Genomic DNA, 12,902 nt, shown 5'->3' with positions numbered 1-12,902 from the left:
GCAGCCGAGTGCAAACACAGGCGATTTTTCAGGCAAATTCACGTGAACTTTGAGGAAAAACGCAGCAAGGATTCTCCCTCGTCCCTCTCCGCCAACGTTCTTCGCATCTCAAATTGTTTTTCGTACGTGAAGGCACGCCTTAATCTTCATTCACTCATCGTTCATACGATATTATATGTTTTTATACACGATTGCATGAAAAACATGATCTCCTCTTATATATTTTCGTTTTTATGACTTGTACATGATAAAACTTGAGTTTTCATACTTTTAAATTCATGTTAATGATGCACAAAGGGGCTGCCGTGTTAGGGACATCAAAAAGGACAAATTTCAGCGTGTCTAAGAGTCCTTAGGGTGACAGTTCAAGGCTAGTTGAGGCGAGGCTAGGGCTGCACAATTTTTGGGTTGAGGAGAACTAGGGTTTCTTTTTTTGGTCCTTGAAGGGTGCGCTGCTGGCCGTTGTTAGGGCACATCTAGGGGTCCTAAAGGGGTCTAGCCATGGTCCTAGAGGGGTTAAGGAATGGATGGAGCGAGGAGTAGGGCTGGAGCGCTAGATTTGGTCGTGCAAAGCTTGTGGAGGCCGCGTTTGGTGGTTGCTCATGCACGGCCTGTAGGGCTTGGTCCAACAACTATTATAGGGTTTTTTCTAGGTCCTAGGATGGTTGGTTAAGGTCTGAACATGTTGGTTGGGGTCTATGCTTGGAGGAACTCATGGTTTGTTCAAGTTAGGGTTTTCGAAAAAGATGCCGAAAAATTCAGTAGGTTGTTAGACTTTTCCGACGGTTTTAAATGGATTGATTTGGGTTGCATAGGGACAAAACGTTTATGACGGTTCTTAAGTTTATGTGTAAGAAATGTTTATGGGTGTATTTTAAGGTGTTATGGTAAGTTTGGATGAATTTGGGTCGTCGTTTTAGGGTCCAAGGGTAAATTGGGAAAGTTAGGGTTTCAGGGACAAAACGATCATTTTACACCTGAAAAATGTTAGATGTCATGGCAGTGTCCTGAATGCAGTCACGAATGTTAAAATGTTTATTTTGAAATATTATGGGATTTTATGATGGAAAAGATAAATTTTAAAAGACGTGTTGCATGATTAGTTTTAAAGAAAAATAATATATATGCATGAATTTTTATAAGTGATGGATATTATAAAAGGATTTGAAGCAGGTGACTTGATTGTGACTAATACGAAATACTAAAGGATATGATGATATGTAAGGCAAAGACTCAGTTGATGAGTGAGACTGTCGCTGATGTTTCCGCCGCCTAGTACCATGGTTATACATAATATTGATCAATTGACCAACAGCTGAAACGAAAGTCACAATTAATTATCTGAATTAAATAAAAGGGAAACATATACTTATATGATGAAAGGAAATGTTATGATGAAAGGAAACAGATTTTAAGTTATGCATTGAAACGTCTATTACTTTTTAACTTTAAAATACTATTAATTTTTTTCATACATACTTGCGAGATTCACCATTTAAAATAACTTAACATTTTCATAAATCAAAGCAATTTAACATTTAAAATCTCAAGTGCATAAAAATCCATAAATCGTCAATTAACAACATTCAACTTCAATATTTAACATGATCAAACTAACTTTAAAATAAAGTATAAAAATCTGTAATTAACTCATTCACAAAATCCTTTAAAACTTTGACTATCAAGCTAATACAGAAAATAATGTTCCTCAAGAATGTACCGTCGGACTCGATCCACTCAAGCGTCGGCGTCTCCCTCAATATCATCATCACATGCAGCATTCAAACCTGGTAATTGTAATGTCTCAGCTTGTTCTAAACATGAGTAGCAAATAATACATATACATGCACATGCATTAAAATAATACTTTTATTTAAAATAAACTTGAAAGCATAAATAAAATCATAAATCGTCAAGTCATAAAGCTTTCAATCATTTATCATTTTGGGTGAAATTTGATCCTTGAAAGTGACTACCTTTTATCCTCTGGTCAAATGATCAGTCTTAGCTCACCATTGCTCATGGGGACGGTCATTAGGCACCGACGAAAAATGGACATACGATCGTTGGGCTCCCTCTAGGGTCTTCTCCCGTAAACGGGCTCCCTCGGACCTTCTCCCTCGCGATATTTTCAAAAATCATATAACATATCATTTATATCACAGTCAATTCACATCCTTTAAAAATATTTCTTTTCTTTTTAATCATAAACTATCGTGTCCTTTCCACATTTGTAAAATAGCACTTTTAACAGTAAAAATTGCACAGGTTTACCGTAAATCATAAAATCTTATATTTTCATCATAAACATTTTTAAAATAACATTTAACATTCGTTATGATTCTTCGGGACACTGCCAAACTTTTTTGTACTGCCCAAGTGTAAAATGATCGTTTTGCCCTTGAACTTAAAATTTCTCGATTTTGACCTTTTCTCACTTTTATTGACTCGAGATTATCCCAAATAATTATTTAAGCTTAAATTTGACTTCTAATATCTTTATTTAACGTAAACTCTAGGATTTCGATTTAATTCCTTAATTATTAATTCGTGAAGCGTTTAATTCTCGAATTAATTCAACTTTAATATTTTGTTCCCAAACTTCAAACATAAACTTTTTATACCTAAACTACCCTCGTGAATCATGAATCATCCCCCGTAGATCATGGTTCGAACCATTATTCTTCTCTAACCACATGACCGAACCCTAGCTCACTCCCATTGAGCCATGGCCCAATTTCCTCGAACCATGGCCGAGCAACCTTGGACCAGACCAGGCCCTGACCTTCCTGGACCCTCGTCAAACCCTCCTGGACCAACACACCCAGCCCCAGCCCACGCAAGAGCCCATGCGCGATCAACTCCCTAGCCGCGCGAGTTCTCTCCTACTATCATCGAGCCATCCAGGACAAAGCCGCCCAAGCCCTGACCCCAGGCCATCCTCTTTAGACCCTACTAGACCAGCTTAGACCACCCCAACCAAGCCACAAACCGTTCCCTCTGAGGTCGTACCTATGCGTTCATGGGAAGAACCCTTGCGGAGAAGGACTCTTCCCTACTGGCTTCTCTTGAGTCCTAGCCAAGCGAGGACTCTTCCTAGCCCTTAGTCACGTCCAACACCGAGCCTCCGATCAGCCCTGGCCGAGCCATGGTGCATCACCCCTCTTAGCCGTGTCCTTGAAGTCATGCGAGCCCAATAAACCCTAGGTCTCTTCCATCCTTAGCCAGCTCAATTCCATCCTTCGTGTTGTCCCTTAAAGACTCTTTTCCTAGCCCTTAAATACATCATATTGGCAGCGTGTCCTTGGAATTCATAACGTTTTTCAAACAAGCGTAAAATAATCAAAACTTTGAAAATATTTGTTCTATCGTTAAACAGTTCATGCTTAAATATTTTTCAAGCAGAGATAATTAAAACAATAATAATATGCTTTGAATGATGCATCAAAGGAATTTAGAAACATGTCTTTGCGCTTTAGAAAGTTCGAATATACGATAGTTGGCGTGGAGTGCGACGAAGGACGAACGGGCGATGAAAAATCCTTGTTTTCTCCTCCTCAAGGTTTTAAATTTTTTGATGTATGAAGTGTGTGAAGTGGACGGCTTAATGGAGCCTCAAAAACCTAGGATTTTTATTTTATAGATTTTAATTTACATGTTAATGGGATTATGTTTTGGGCCTTTGAGTTTAGGATCAATTGGACATACTAATATTAGATATATTAGGCCCAATAACACCTATTTAATTGAAAAATAAAAGTTTGTAAAAATTAGTTTTCAAAAATAATACTTTTGATCTTTTAAAAGTCTCTCGTTTGCCCAAAATCGGCTTCCCAGATAAAATCGTGATCGTCTCGTAAAATAATTTGAAATCTACCATTTTTAAAAAAATTTAATCATATTAATAAACCTTGGAAATATTTATTGAAAAATATTTATTTTATCTTGGTCGTCCCCGGTCTCCTTTTCCCAGTCTATTATCGAATATTCGGGTAAAATCTACAGTTTTCATAAAATCATGCAATTAGACCCTTAACCATATAATATGCATCATGTAAGCATTTAAAATCAATTAAATAAACAATTAAGCAATTTAATTCTTTTGCATGCATGTGGTTTACGTGGATTGACTTTTGGACGTTACATGCATGTTCATGAAACACTATTTTATTAAAAGTATTTTTTACTGTAGCTTATAAATGTATATGTATTACTTGTTATAACTGATAAGTGCATGTTTTTCACTTAAATTACCCAAGGTATTGGTATAAAAGTGTGCAGGTTATTGATCAGATTTACGTGTTTTTTGCTGTTGTATATGTCACTGTAGGAATCAAGCATTGTGGCATAACTTGTGGCCAACGAGAAATAAACAAAATTTTGAAATGGAAGAATAAAGGGCCGAACAAGAAAGCAAAGGAAGCGAAAAAAAAAATTCTCGTTAACAATAACACACGCGCGGCTGCGCGAGAACCCGCGCCCCTGCGCACGCAGCGCTGCAAAAACAGAAGAGTTCGTGAGGCTACGCGAGAACTCGCGCCCCTGCGCGCGCAGGCTAAAAACGCAAAATTTGACGGGCTTCTCTTGGGCTTTTGCAACGATTCACGCAACGATAATAAATTAAACCCTAGCTACCAAAAAGAAAGGGGGGGAAAGCCGCAATCACGCATAAAAAATACGGAGAACGAGAAAAAGAGGGGAAGAACGAAGAACAAAGACGAAGAGTGCATCTACCGCGGACGGAATCGCAATTCTGATTTGATTCTTATTCTCTTCTTCTTACTTAATTTTAGTCTTTTAGTAATGTCAGAAAACATGAATTTTTTTATCATTTTTTCTTTATGAACTAATTTCTTCAATCTAGAGGACGACGTAGCTTGGTCGAACCTTTATTTATGAATTGTTGACTTATATATGCGAAATTATTCTTGTTTATTTATATTTTCCGGATTTTATTGCGTTCAATTACTTCATCAGTAGTTGAATTGTCATATTTCACACCGGAGATGAGATTTTGAATAGGACCATAGGAAAATATATCGTTGTTGTTTATAGGGTTTGGAAGGCTGATAACTCCAACGAATCCATTAAAAGAATTATTTTGCAATTGAAATTATTGATTGTTTGATTTTTTATAGGGATATTGAAAATTGACTTTAGATAATTGCTTTTTATGCACCACTTGGGAAAGGGAGTAGAAATAGTTGAGAATTCTTGGGTAGCAAACACGTCAAAATTTTAAATATTGATTTCAATGATAATTGAATATAGTGAAGACCAAGTGAAATATTACGTCTAGATTCTTATTCTCACTGATTTTAAAACTTTTGCGTGTTTTCATTAAATTTTAGTTCGTAATTAATAACAAACAGTCTAGTGAAATTTTCTAAATAAAGTCTGGTTATTTTAATTGTGATACTTAATTTTTATAATTAAATTGCACTACCTGTGAGATTGACATCCTTGCTTTGCCGAGTACTAAAATTTGACACCGTACACTTGGGGTAGCAAATATTGCAACAAGTTTTTGGCGCCGTAGCCGGATAGCGCTATAATTAATCCTGATATTAATATCGCTACCAATTAGTCTAAACTTTAATTTATATTTTTTAACTTATTCATTTATTCACTAATTTGGTTATTTCTATGTAGTTTATGCGAAAAACTCAGAGCCTCGACTCGTTGCTTTTTGACCCAAAAATTGAAAAGACCGCAAAGCTTTGAGAAAAGAACGAAGAGAAGAGGTTAAATCAATGGCTGAATACAGAGAGAACGAAAACCCACTCACTCCTATGGTGCCTATCAGAGACCATTTCAAACCGGTGATCAACGCCCACTACTCTAGCATAGCTCGCGGAACGATAAATGCTAACAATTTTGAGCTAAAGCCAGCATTGATTAACATGGTTCAACAGAACCAGTTTGGGAGAGCAGCAATTGCAGATCCGCACATGCATCTGAGGATGTTCCTGGAGAATACAGACACGGTAAATATTAATAATGTTCTGGATGATATTATTAGATTGTGTTTGTTTTCGTTTTCGCTCAGGGATCAAGCTAAAGGTTGGCTCCAATCACTAGGTCCAAAAACGATAACGTAACTCAACTGCATGAAATCTAGAGAAAATGAAAAATGACTAATTAAATGGTTTTAATGGCATGAATTAATTATGATATGCATGATTTCATGTTTAAAATGTACCTTTCTACATGAATGCATAAAACTGTGTTTTAAAGGTTATTCAATACACGATCAAGGAACGGAGACTGGGACCATAGGAGAGAAAATATTTTATTAAATAATTATTTTTAATTGTTTAATGTGAGGTGTATTTAAAATGGAATTTTCAAAAAAGAGGTGTTGTTACACGTCGAGTCGTATTTTTAAACGGTATTCGATTTTCGACGAAAATATAAACTTTTTGAGAACTCGGCTAATATTTTCACAAAATTTCATAAAAAAATATTTTAAAGATTAACTAAAGGGCCTAATGGGCCGAATATGCCATGTTAATAGGCCTAAGCTTGCACCAAGAGTTTTATATCAAATATAATGCCAAAAACCTTCCCAAAACCCCACAACTCTCGCCCCTCCCCCTCTAAATAATACTAGGACTCCTTCTTCAGCAAGTGCACACACCACACGAAACTTCGAAGGGGAACTCACGAATTTTGAAGAAAAATTCAGCAAGGGTTGCCTCTCCGCCAACGTTTCTCGCATCGCCAAATTGTTTTCGTGCGTAAAATATGCAAAGACACGCCTTAATCTTCCTTTTTCTCATCTATCAAACCATATTAAATGTTTGATATATGATTGTATGAAAAACATGATACACTTTATATATTTTCGTTTTTATGGCTATACATGCATAAAAATAGAGTTTTCTTTTTTCAAACTCTTCCTAATGATGCACAAAGGGTCTGGCATGGTAGGTGTAACGACCCGAAAATCAGACTACGTATAAGCCATGCATAATTATTACTATTTAAATTTAAAAATGATTTATATATATATATATATGAAGGGTCTAATTCATTTTGATATTTGACAAGTCATAACTATTTATTTTAAATGCAAAAGTTTAGTTTTATCTTTACAGTTAAATACGCGAGGACGGACCGGAGTTTGAAGATTAAAGATAAGATTAATAATAAGGAAGACATTCCTAAATTTAATTTAAGTCAAGGAATAATTTAATTTAAAGAAATAGAATGTTTTAGAATTTATTTAATTAATTAGAGCTAAGTTGGTAAATAAATTCTTTTAGGTTCAATATGTAATTAAAGCTTAAATTAAAATATGTAAACAAGAGAGAATGAATTAATTTAAGTATGAAGTATTCAAGAAATTAAACATAGTATTTAAATGCTTAAAGTTAAATCCATGCAATGCCATGCAAGAAGTCATTATAAATTAAGGTGTAAATTCATTTAAATGTAGAATGGGTATTTAAAACCTTAAGCAATTAACATACAAGATGTAAACAATAAAACACCATGCAAATAAGTAAAAATTTTGGGTCCAACATTTAAAATATTCAAAGGTGGATAACTCTCCATTCCAACAATTCCTAATTACAATTCATGGGGTATTCAATTCTCATTTTAATTATCTAATGGGTAGTAAATTTAAATGCAATAACATACCTCATTTCTACTCAACCTATTAGACAACAAAACCGTGTAAATGCAGTAGGAAATAAGGAACAAACCAACGGCAATAAGGGGATTAAGAAACAATTCAAAACCCTTCAACTCCTTCACTTGTAACTCTCATTTTAATGTATATTGTGGACCCTTTAACACCATTATTAACATTCCTCTTCCTTACCTACATGTCCTACATTCATATGCTCAAAAAAAATCAGTAGGAAACATCTGAGAAAAATCGTGAATTAGCAGCAAGGAGGAGAGGGTAGGAACAACAACACTAGAGGAGGAAAAACAATTCATATCCATTCAACTTCTTGACTTGTAACCTCCAACTAAATGCACTTCAAGACTCCTTTATCACCCCTTGTAACCTTCATACTCATTACCTAGCAGCCCTTCATCCATAATTTCGAAATTTACAGAAGAGAACAGCAGCTAAAAATCGAGAATAACAGCACAAGAACAAGAAGGAATTCTCAACTCGGACTCCGTCGCTCGTATTCGTCGTATTGGTTTGTTTTTGTGTCAAAACAATTTCCAGGCATGTATATATTGTTTCTTTGCTCTTCAATCAAGTCTTATAAATATTTTTAAGCATTATATGTTCAGGGTTCATGAGGTAAAAATGAAATTTTGACAGCAACTACACACAAGTTTCGGTACGGATTTTTTTGGCTTCATCTTCGTGGCTCACGGGTTTGCTGAGTTTTATTGATTTCAGGATGTTGCTCGGTTCCAGGCTTCCAAGGCTGCTTCTAGGCATAAATTAGAATGTGTTAGGTTGTATTTGGTTCAATGGTTCAAGCCCATTCACGCACACATAAAGAAATGACAGCAAGTTTGTTTATAGCAGCAAAATGAGTTATAGTTTTGGTCTTTTGAATGGTTTAAGGGAGTATCGGATCATGGCTGTTTTAAGGACCATATCCATGGTTAGAATCCTTCCTTAGCATGTCTAGGATGTGTCCAAGGAGTCCTTTCCAAGTTTGGTTCACGGATCCATCAGAAATTCATCAAAACAATACAATTGCATTCTGTTTCTTCAAAATTCTTCATGAGCACACTTTCGGTTTTGGGTGTTTTGTTTGGATTATGGTTGGCTTCTAGCCCATAACCATGGTTTATACAACACTCCATCATGTCTAGGTCGAGCCATGGTTGATCAAATTGCCATTGGAACGACCCAAGACAGTAAAACAAGTTAATACATCTCAAGACACAGCAGGTTGCATTTCTCGGCTAGTATGATGCATTGTCCTAGGTGTTGGCTCGGTTTATGTTTGGCTTTTAGCCCTTAGCCATGGTCCAAGCCATGCCTTGGGATGTTGGTAAGAGTCCTTGGGCGGTGGTTCAAGCCCATAGTCAATTATTTTCAGAGTTTACTACAAATACACACAAGCTGCCACTGCTGCACTTTTGACAGCAGCTATGGGATCCGGTTTTTGGGGTTGTTTGAGTTCTTGGTTGGATTTTAGCCCATGGCCTTGGACTGGACAGTACCTCAATGAGTTAGGAAGGTCATGTTTTTGGCCGTTCGTGATTTGGTCAAGTTTAGAGGTCGTACGAGAATTTACGGTGAAAGGTGCCAAAATGACTCTCGAAGGAGTGTTTTATGTTTTTGGATTTCATTCACCTATTTTTGTGTTTTACAGTCCTTGTGCATATTTTCAGTATGTTTGGGGTATTTTTAATCATGGTTAAACGTCGGTTTAATGTTGGTTCGGGTTGGTACAATACCATGATTGAAAATTAAGTTGTTGGTCCTAATAGTCTCATTTTTTGGTTCTATTGTTAAGTTTTGATTCAGTTGTCAAATTTAAGTCAAGATAATATTATTTGAATGTGTCACATATTAGAATTAAGTCGCAGCAAGCCTGGGAGCGATCCAACTCATCCGATAAAAATAAGGTTATAATTATATTACGTGCATAAGAATATAAAATGTTTATTTTTGAGATATATGCTATATGTCTTGTGGCCACCTTATGCTTATGGGTTTGGAAGTCGGTAGTCGCAACCGAGGACCCCTCCGCCCGGTGACTTACGACCGGTTTATGATTATGTATGGGTACAGACATCTAGTCCAAGGGCTGTGATTGATCTCTACCGCCCAGTATACTGTGGTTTAGTCTGATCAGGCGCTTACGTTATGTTATGGGCCACTTGCTTAGAAACATTATCTCTACCAGAAAATTATGATATGACATGACAGAGCTCTATTGAGCAAAGCTTTTACGTATGATTTTCAGATATGCACGTAGTTATAATTATTCATGATGCTATTTTCACCGTACGCTTTTCGATACTTTATTTTTACGTTGCATGCGATTTTATGATATATTTACTTGTTATTCACGATATATACATGTTGAGTCTTTAGACTCACTAGACTTGATTGTTGTAGGTATTGATGAGGTCGGGACCGCGGACGGAGACCAGTGTGCGATCTTGGGACAGCAGTAGTAAACCCGAGGACCTCATGATTTAATTTATGCACCATTTATTATTCAAACTCAGTTTTAATACGTTGGATTATTTTTAAGTTGATGTTTACGTTGAATTATTTTTAAATTGTTGGTTGAAAACAATATTGGCTTCCGCTGTTATTTTAAAGTTAAAATTATTTACATATTTACTTTAATTAAATGGGACAAGATAATTATTTATTTAGAAAAATTTTTATAATTTCGTAAAATTATGAATACGAAATACGGGCCTTGACAGTTGGTATCAGAGCCTATGATCTTGTAAAGGGTTGTACTACTACTGCTCTCGAGAAGCTCATGAAGTCACGTCTTCGGTCTGTAAGTTTTACATTTACGCATTTTATTTAAAGCATGAATTATTTTAACAGCATGTTTTCATGAAATATTTTTGCGTGTAGATTTTAATTGTTCAGTGTTTATTTAAATTAAAAATATAAATTATGGAATTATGCATGTTGGGTACGTTTGGAATTGGACATGTCTAAGAATTCGAATATTGGGCTTTAGGAGATGTTGAAAATGATTTGACTATATTAATTTTTAGGTCAATAGTGTTGATGTCCTCCTTATGGGTCATAAGTTAATCTTGAAAATTATGAATGCTTTTGGGACTTGTAGAAATTCTAAGAAATTATTGATGGTTCTTGGTTGCTAGTCGAGTAAATTTTTGAGGATTTCATATAAGCAATAGCGATTCGAATACTACGACAATCTTTAGGATTATAAATGTACAATTTGAGGATTTTAAGTATCTATGGAAATGTAAGATTAATTATGAGAATTTATTTAGGATACATGCTCTACCTAGTTAGATTTAAGGATGGAATTGCATGAATTGAGAATTTTAGGGACCTAATTGTAATAACTAATAATTTGAGGACCTAAGTGGAAAAAAAATTTCTAAGGGACTATTTTCGAATTTACTAAATTTTGGGGATTAAATTTTGAGTTCAAGAATCTAAAAGTTTAATGAGGTAAAGATGGAAAATTTTATGGGGACAATGATGCAGATTTCGAAGAGTTGTGGGGCCAAAATGTAAATTGGGAGAACTGTAAGGGTCAGGTTGCAATTTTCAAAATTTTAAGGATTAAATGCGAACTTTTGAGGAACACTTGGGATTTTAAGTATTTATAGAAATGTAAGACGTGTTATGGGAATTAATTTTGGGTTTAATAAACTTAAGACTATTGAACCTTATGATACGGGAAATCTATAAAATGAAATTGGAAATACTGAGTACTCATGGGTAATTGTGGAAATTTTGAGATTTAGAAAAAAAAAAAAATTGGACGATATTCGAGGAAAGTAAGAATTATTTTTACAATTTTAAGAAATTTGAGAACTTATCTAGTAGTAAGTGAGAATTGAACGGTTTAAATGGTAGGAATTTTCGGTTATTTAGGCTCGAAGGAAATATAAAATATTTAGATATTTGGATTATAATGTTATAATGAATGGTAACCAAGGACATTGTAGGATGAATCAATCTTAGGCATGAAAATTTAAGCGTTAGTGAAATCATGTTGTGGCAAATTAAGGATTTAAAGTGATGCCGATTTAAGGTAAAATTTGATCGGTTAGTTAAGTTATAAGGATAAATATTGAGTTAGAAATTTTTTTTGGGAATTTAAGTTTGATGTGTCGTAAGTTTTAACCAGGATCTTAACAGTTAGAATTATACCTTTGGGGGAATTTGATTTTTCTAGAAAGTTGAGTATGATGGATGGTTAGGTTACTCGATATACGCATGTAAGAATTGAATTAGACACCTTATCTTGAGGAATTTTGAAAGTCATTAAGAAATTTGGGACTAAGCGGATATGTGGGCTGGAGTTATACTATCTAATATTATTTGGGTTGCATAAGCTTGAATTTCAAGATTTATAAGATAGGTGTTCATACATAAGTTTTGGGTGAAATAAAAAAAAAAGAATTAGAGGCGTTCAACATAGAATACCAATGAACTAACATTAAGATTTTAATTGAGTAAGAAATCCGAAATCTTGATATGGGAATTTTAGAACTCTATGGGTGATATGAGCGAAGTTGAATTATTAGAGTAAGTTTATCGCTAACATGAGTTAACTTATTAAGTTTTATACACTAGACTTAATTAAGCATTGATGATACTTAAGAATGAGACATTTGTTTCAATGAGGAAAGTCCAGAGTCTTAGGCCTCAACTATATTGTATTTGGAAAGAAAATGGGTTAAGCATAAAATTGAGACTTGAAGGGCTTTAAAATATTGGTAGAAGGTCGATGTTGTATAATTGGGTTTTATGGATTAACGTTATTTGAGGTTTAAGATTTGCAACAATTTTATATTTGGGGTATACTCGTAAATAGTTAAGTTATATAAGTTTGGGCTGTAAGATAAAGAATCGATTCAAGGATCTTAGACTAATTTTGTTATGAAGCTGAGATAAGATTTAACTTTTAAGTGTATCACCGAGGATAGAAGTTGATCAGTAACCTTTGGTGCTAAGAGTCTTTAAGTTGAACTGCGTAAATGCTAATGTAATAGGTCGTTGAACATTACGGGTATAGTATAAGGAAGGTAAGACATGATAAGTTTGAACCACCAATTCTAATATTGGGAACGATGAGAAAAGTCAGAATTCGAGGTCATAGTAAAGTAAAGCTAAGTTACCATAAGTCGTTTTAAGTTGCGATTCGCAAATGAGATTTTTGGTATGCAATCTAATTAGGATTGAAGAAACGTAAGGACAGCCTATGACTTAATTTTTATCAGAGTAGCGC

The sequence above is a fragment of the Primulina tabacum genome, chromosome 4 (genome assembly GCF_025594145.1).
Source record: "Primulina tabacum isolate GXHZ01 chromosome 4, ASM2559414v2, whole genome shotgun sequence".
Lineage (NCBI taxonomy): Eukaryota > Viridiplantae > Streptophyta > Magnoliopsida > Lamiales > Gesneriaceae > Primulina > Primulina tabacum.
Note: the sequence above shows the minus strand (reverse complement) of the source record.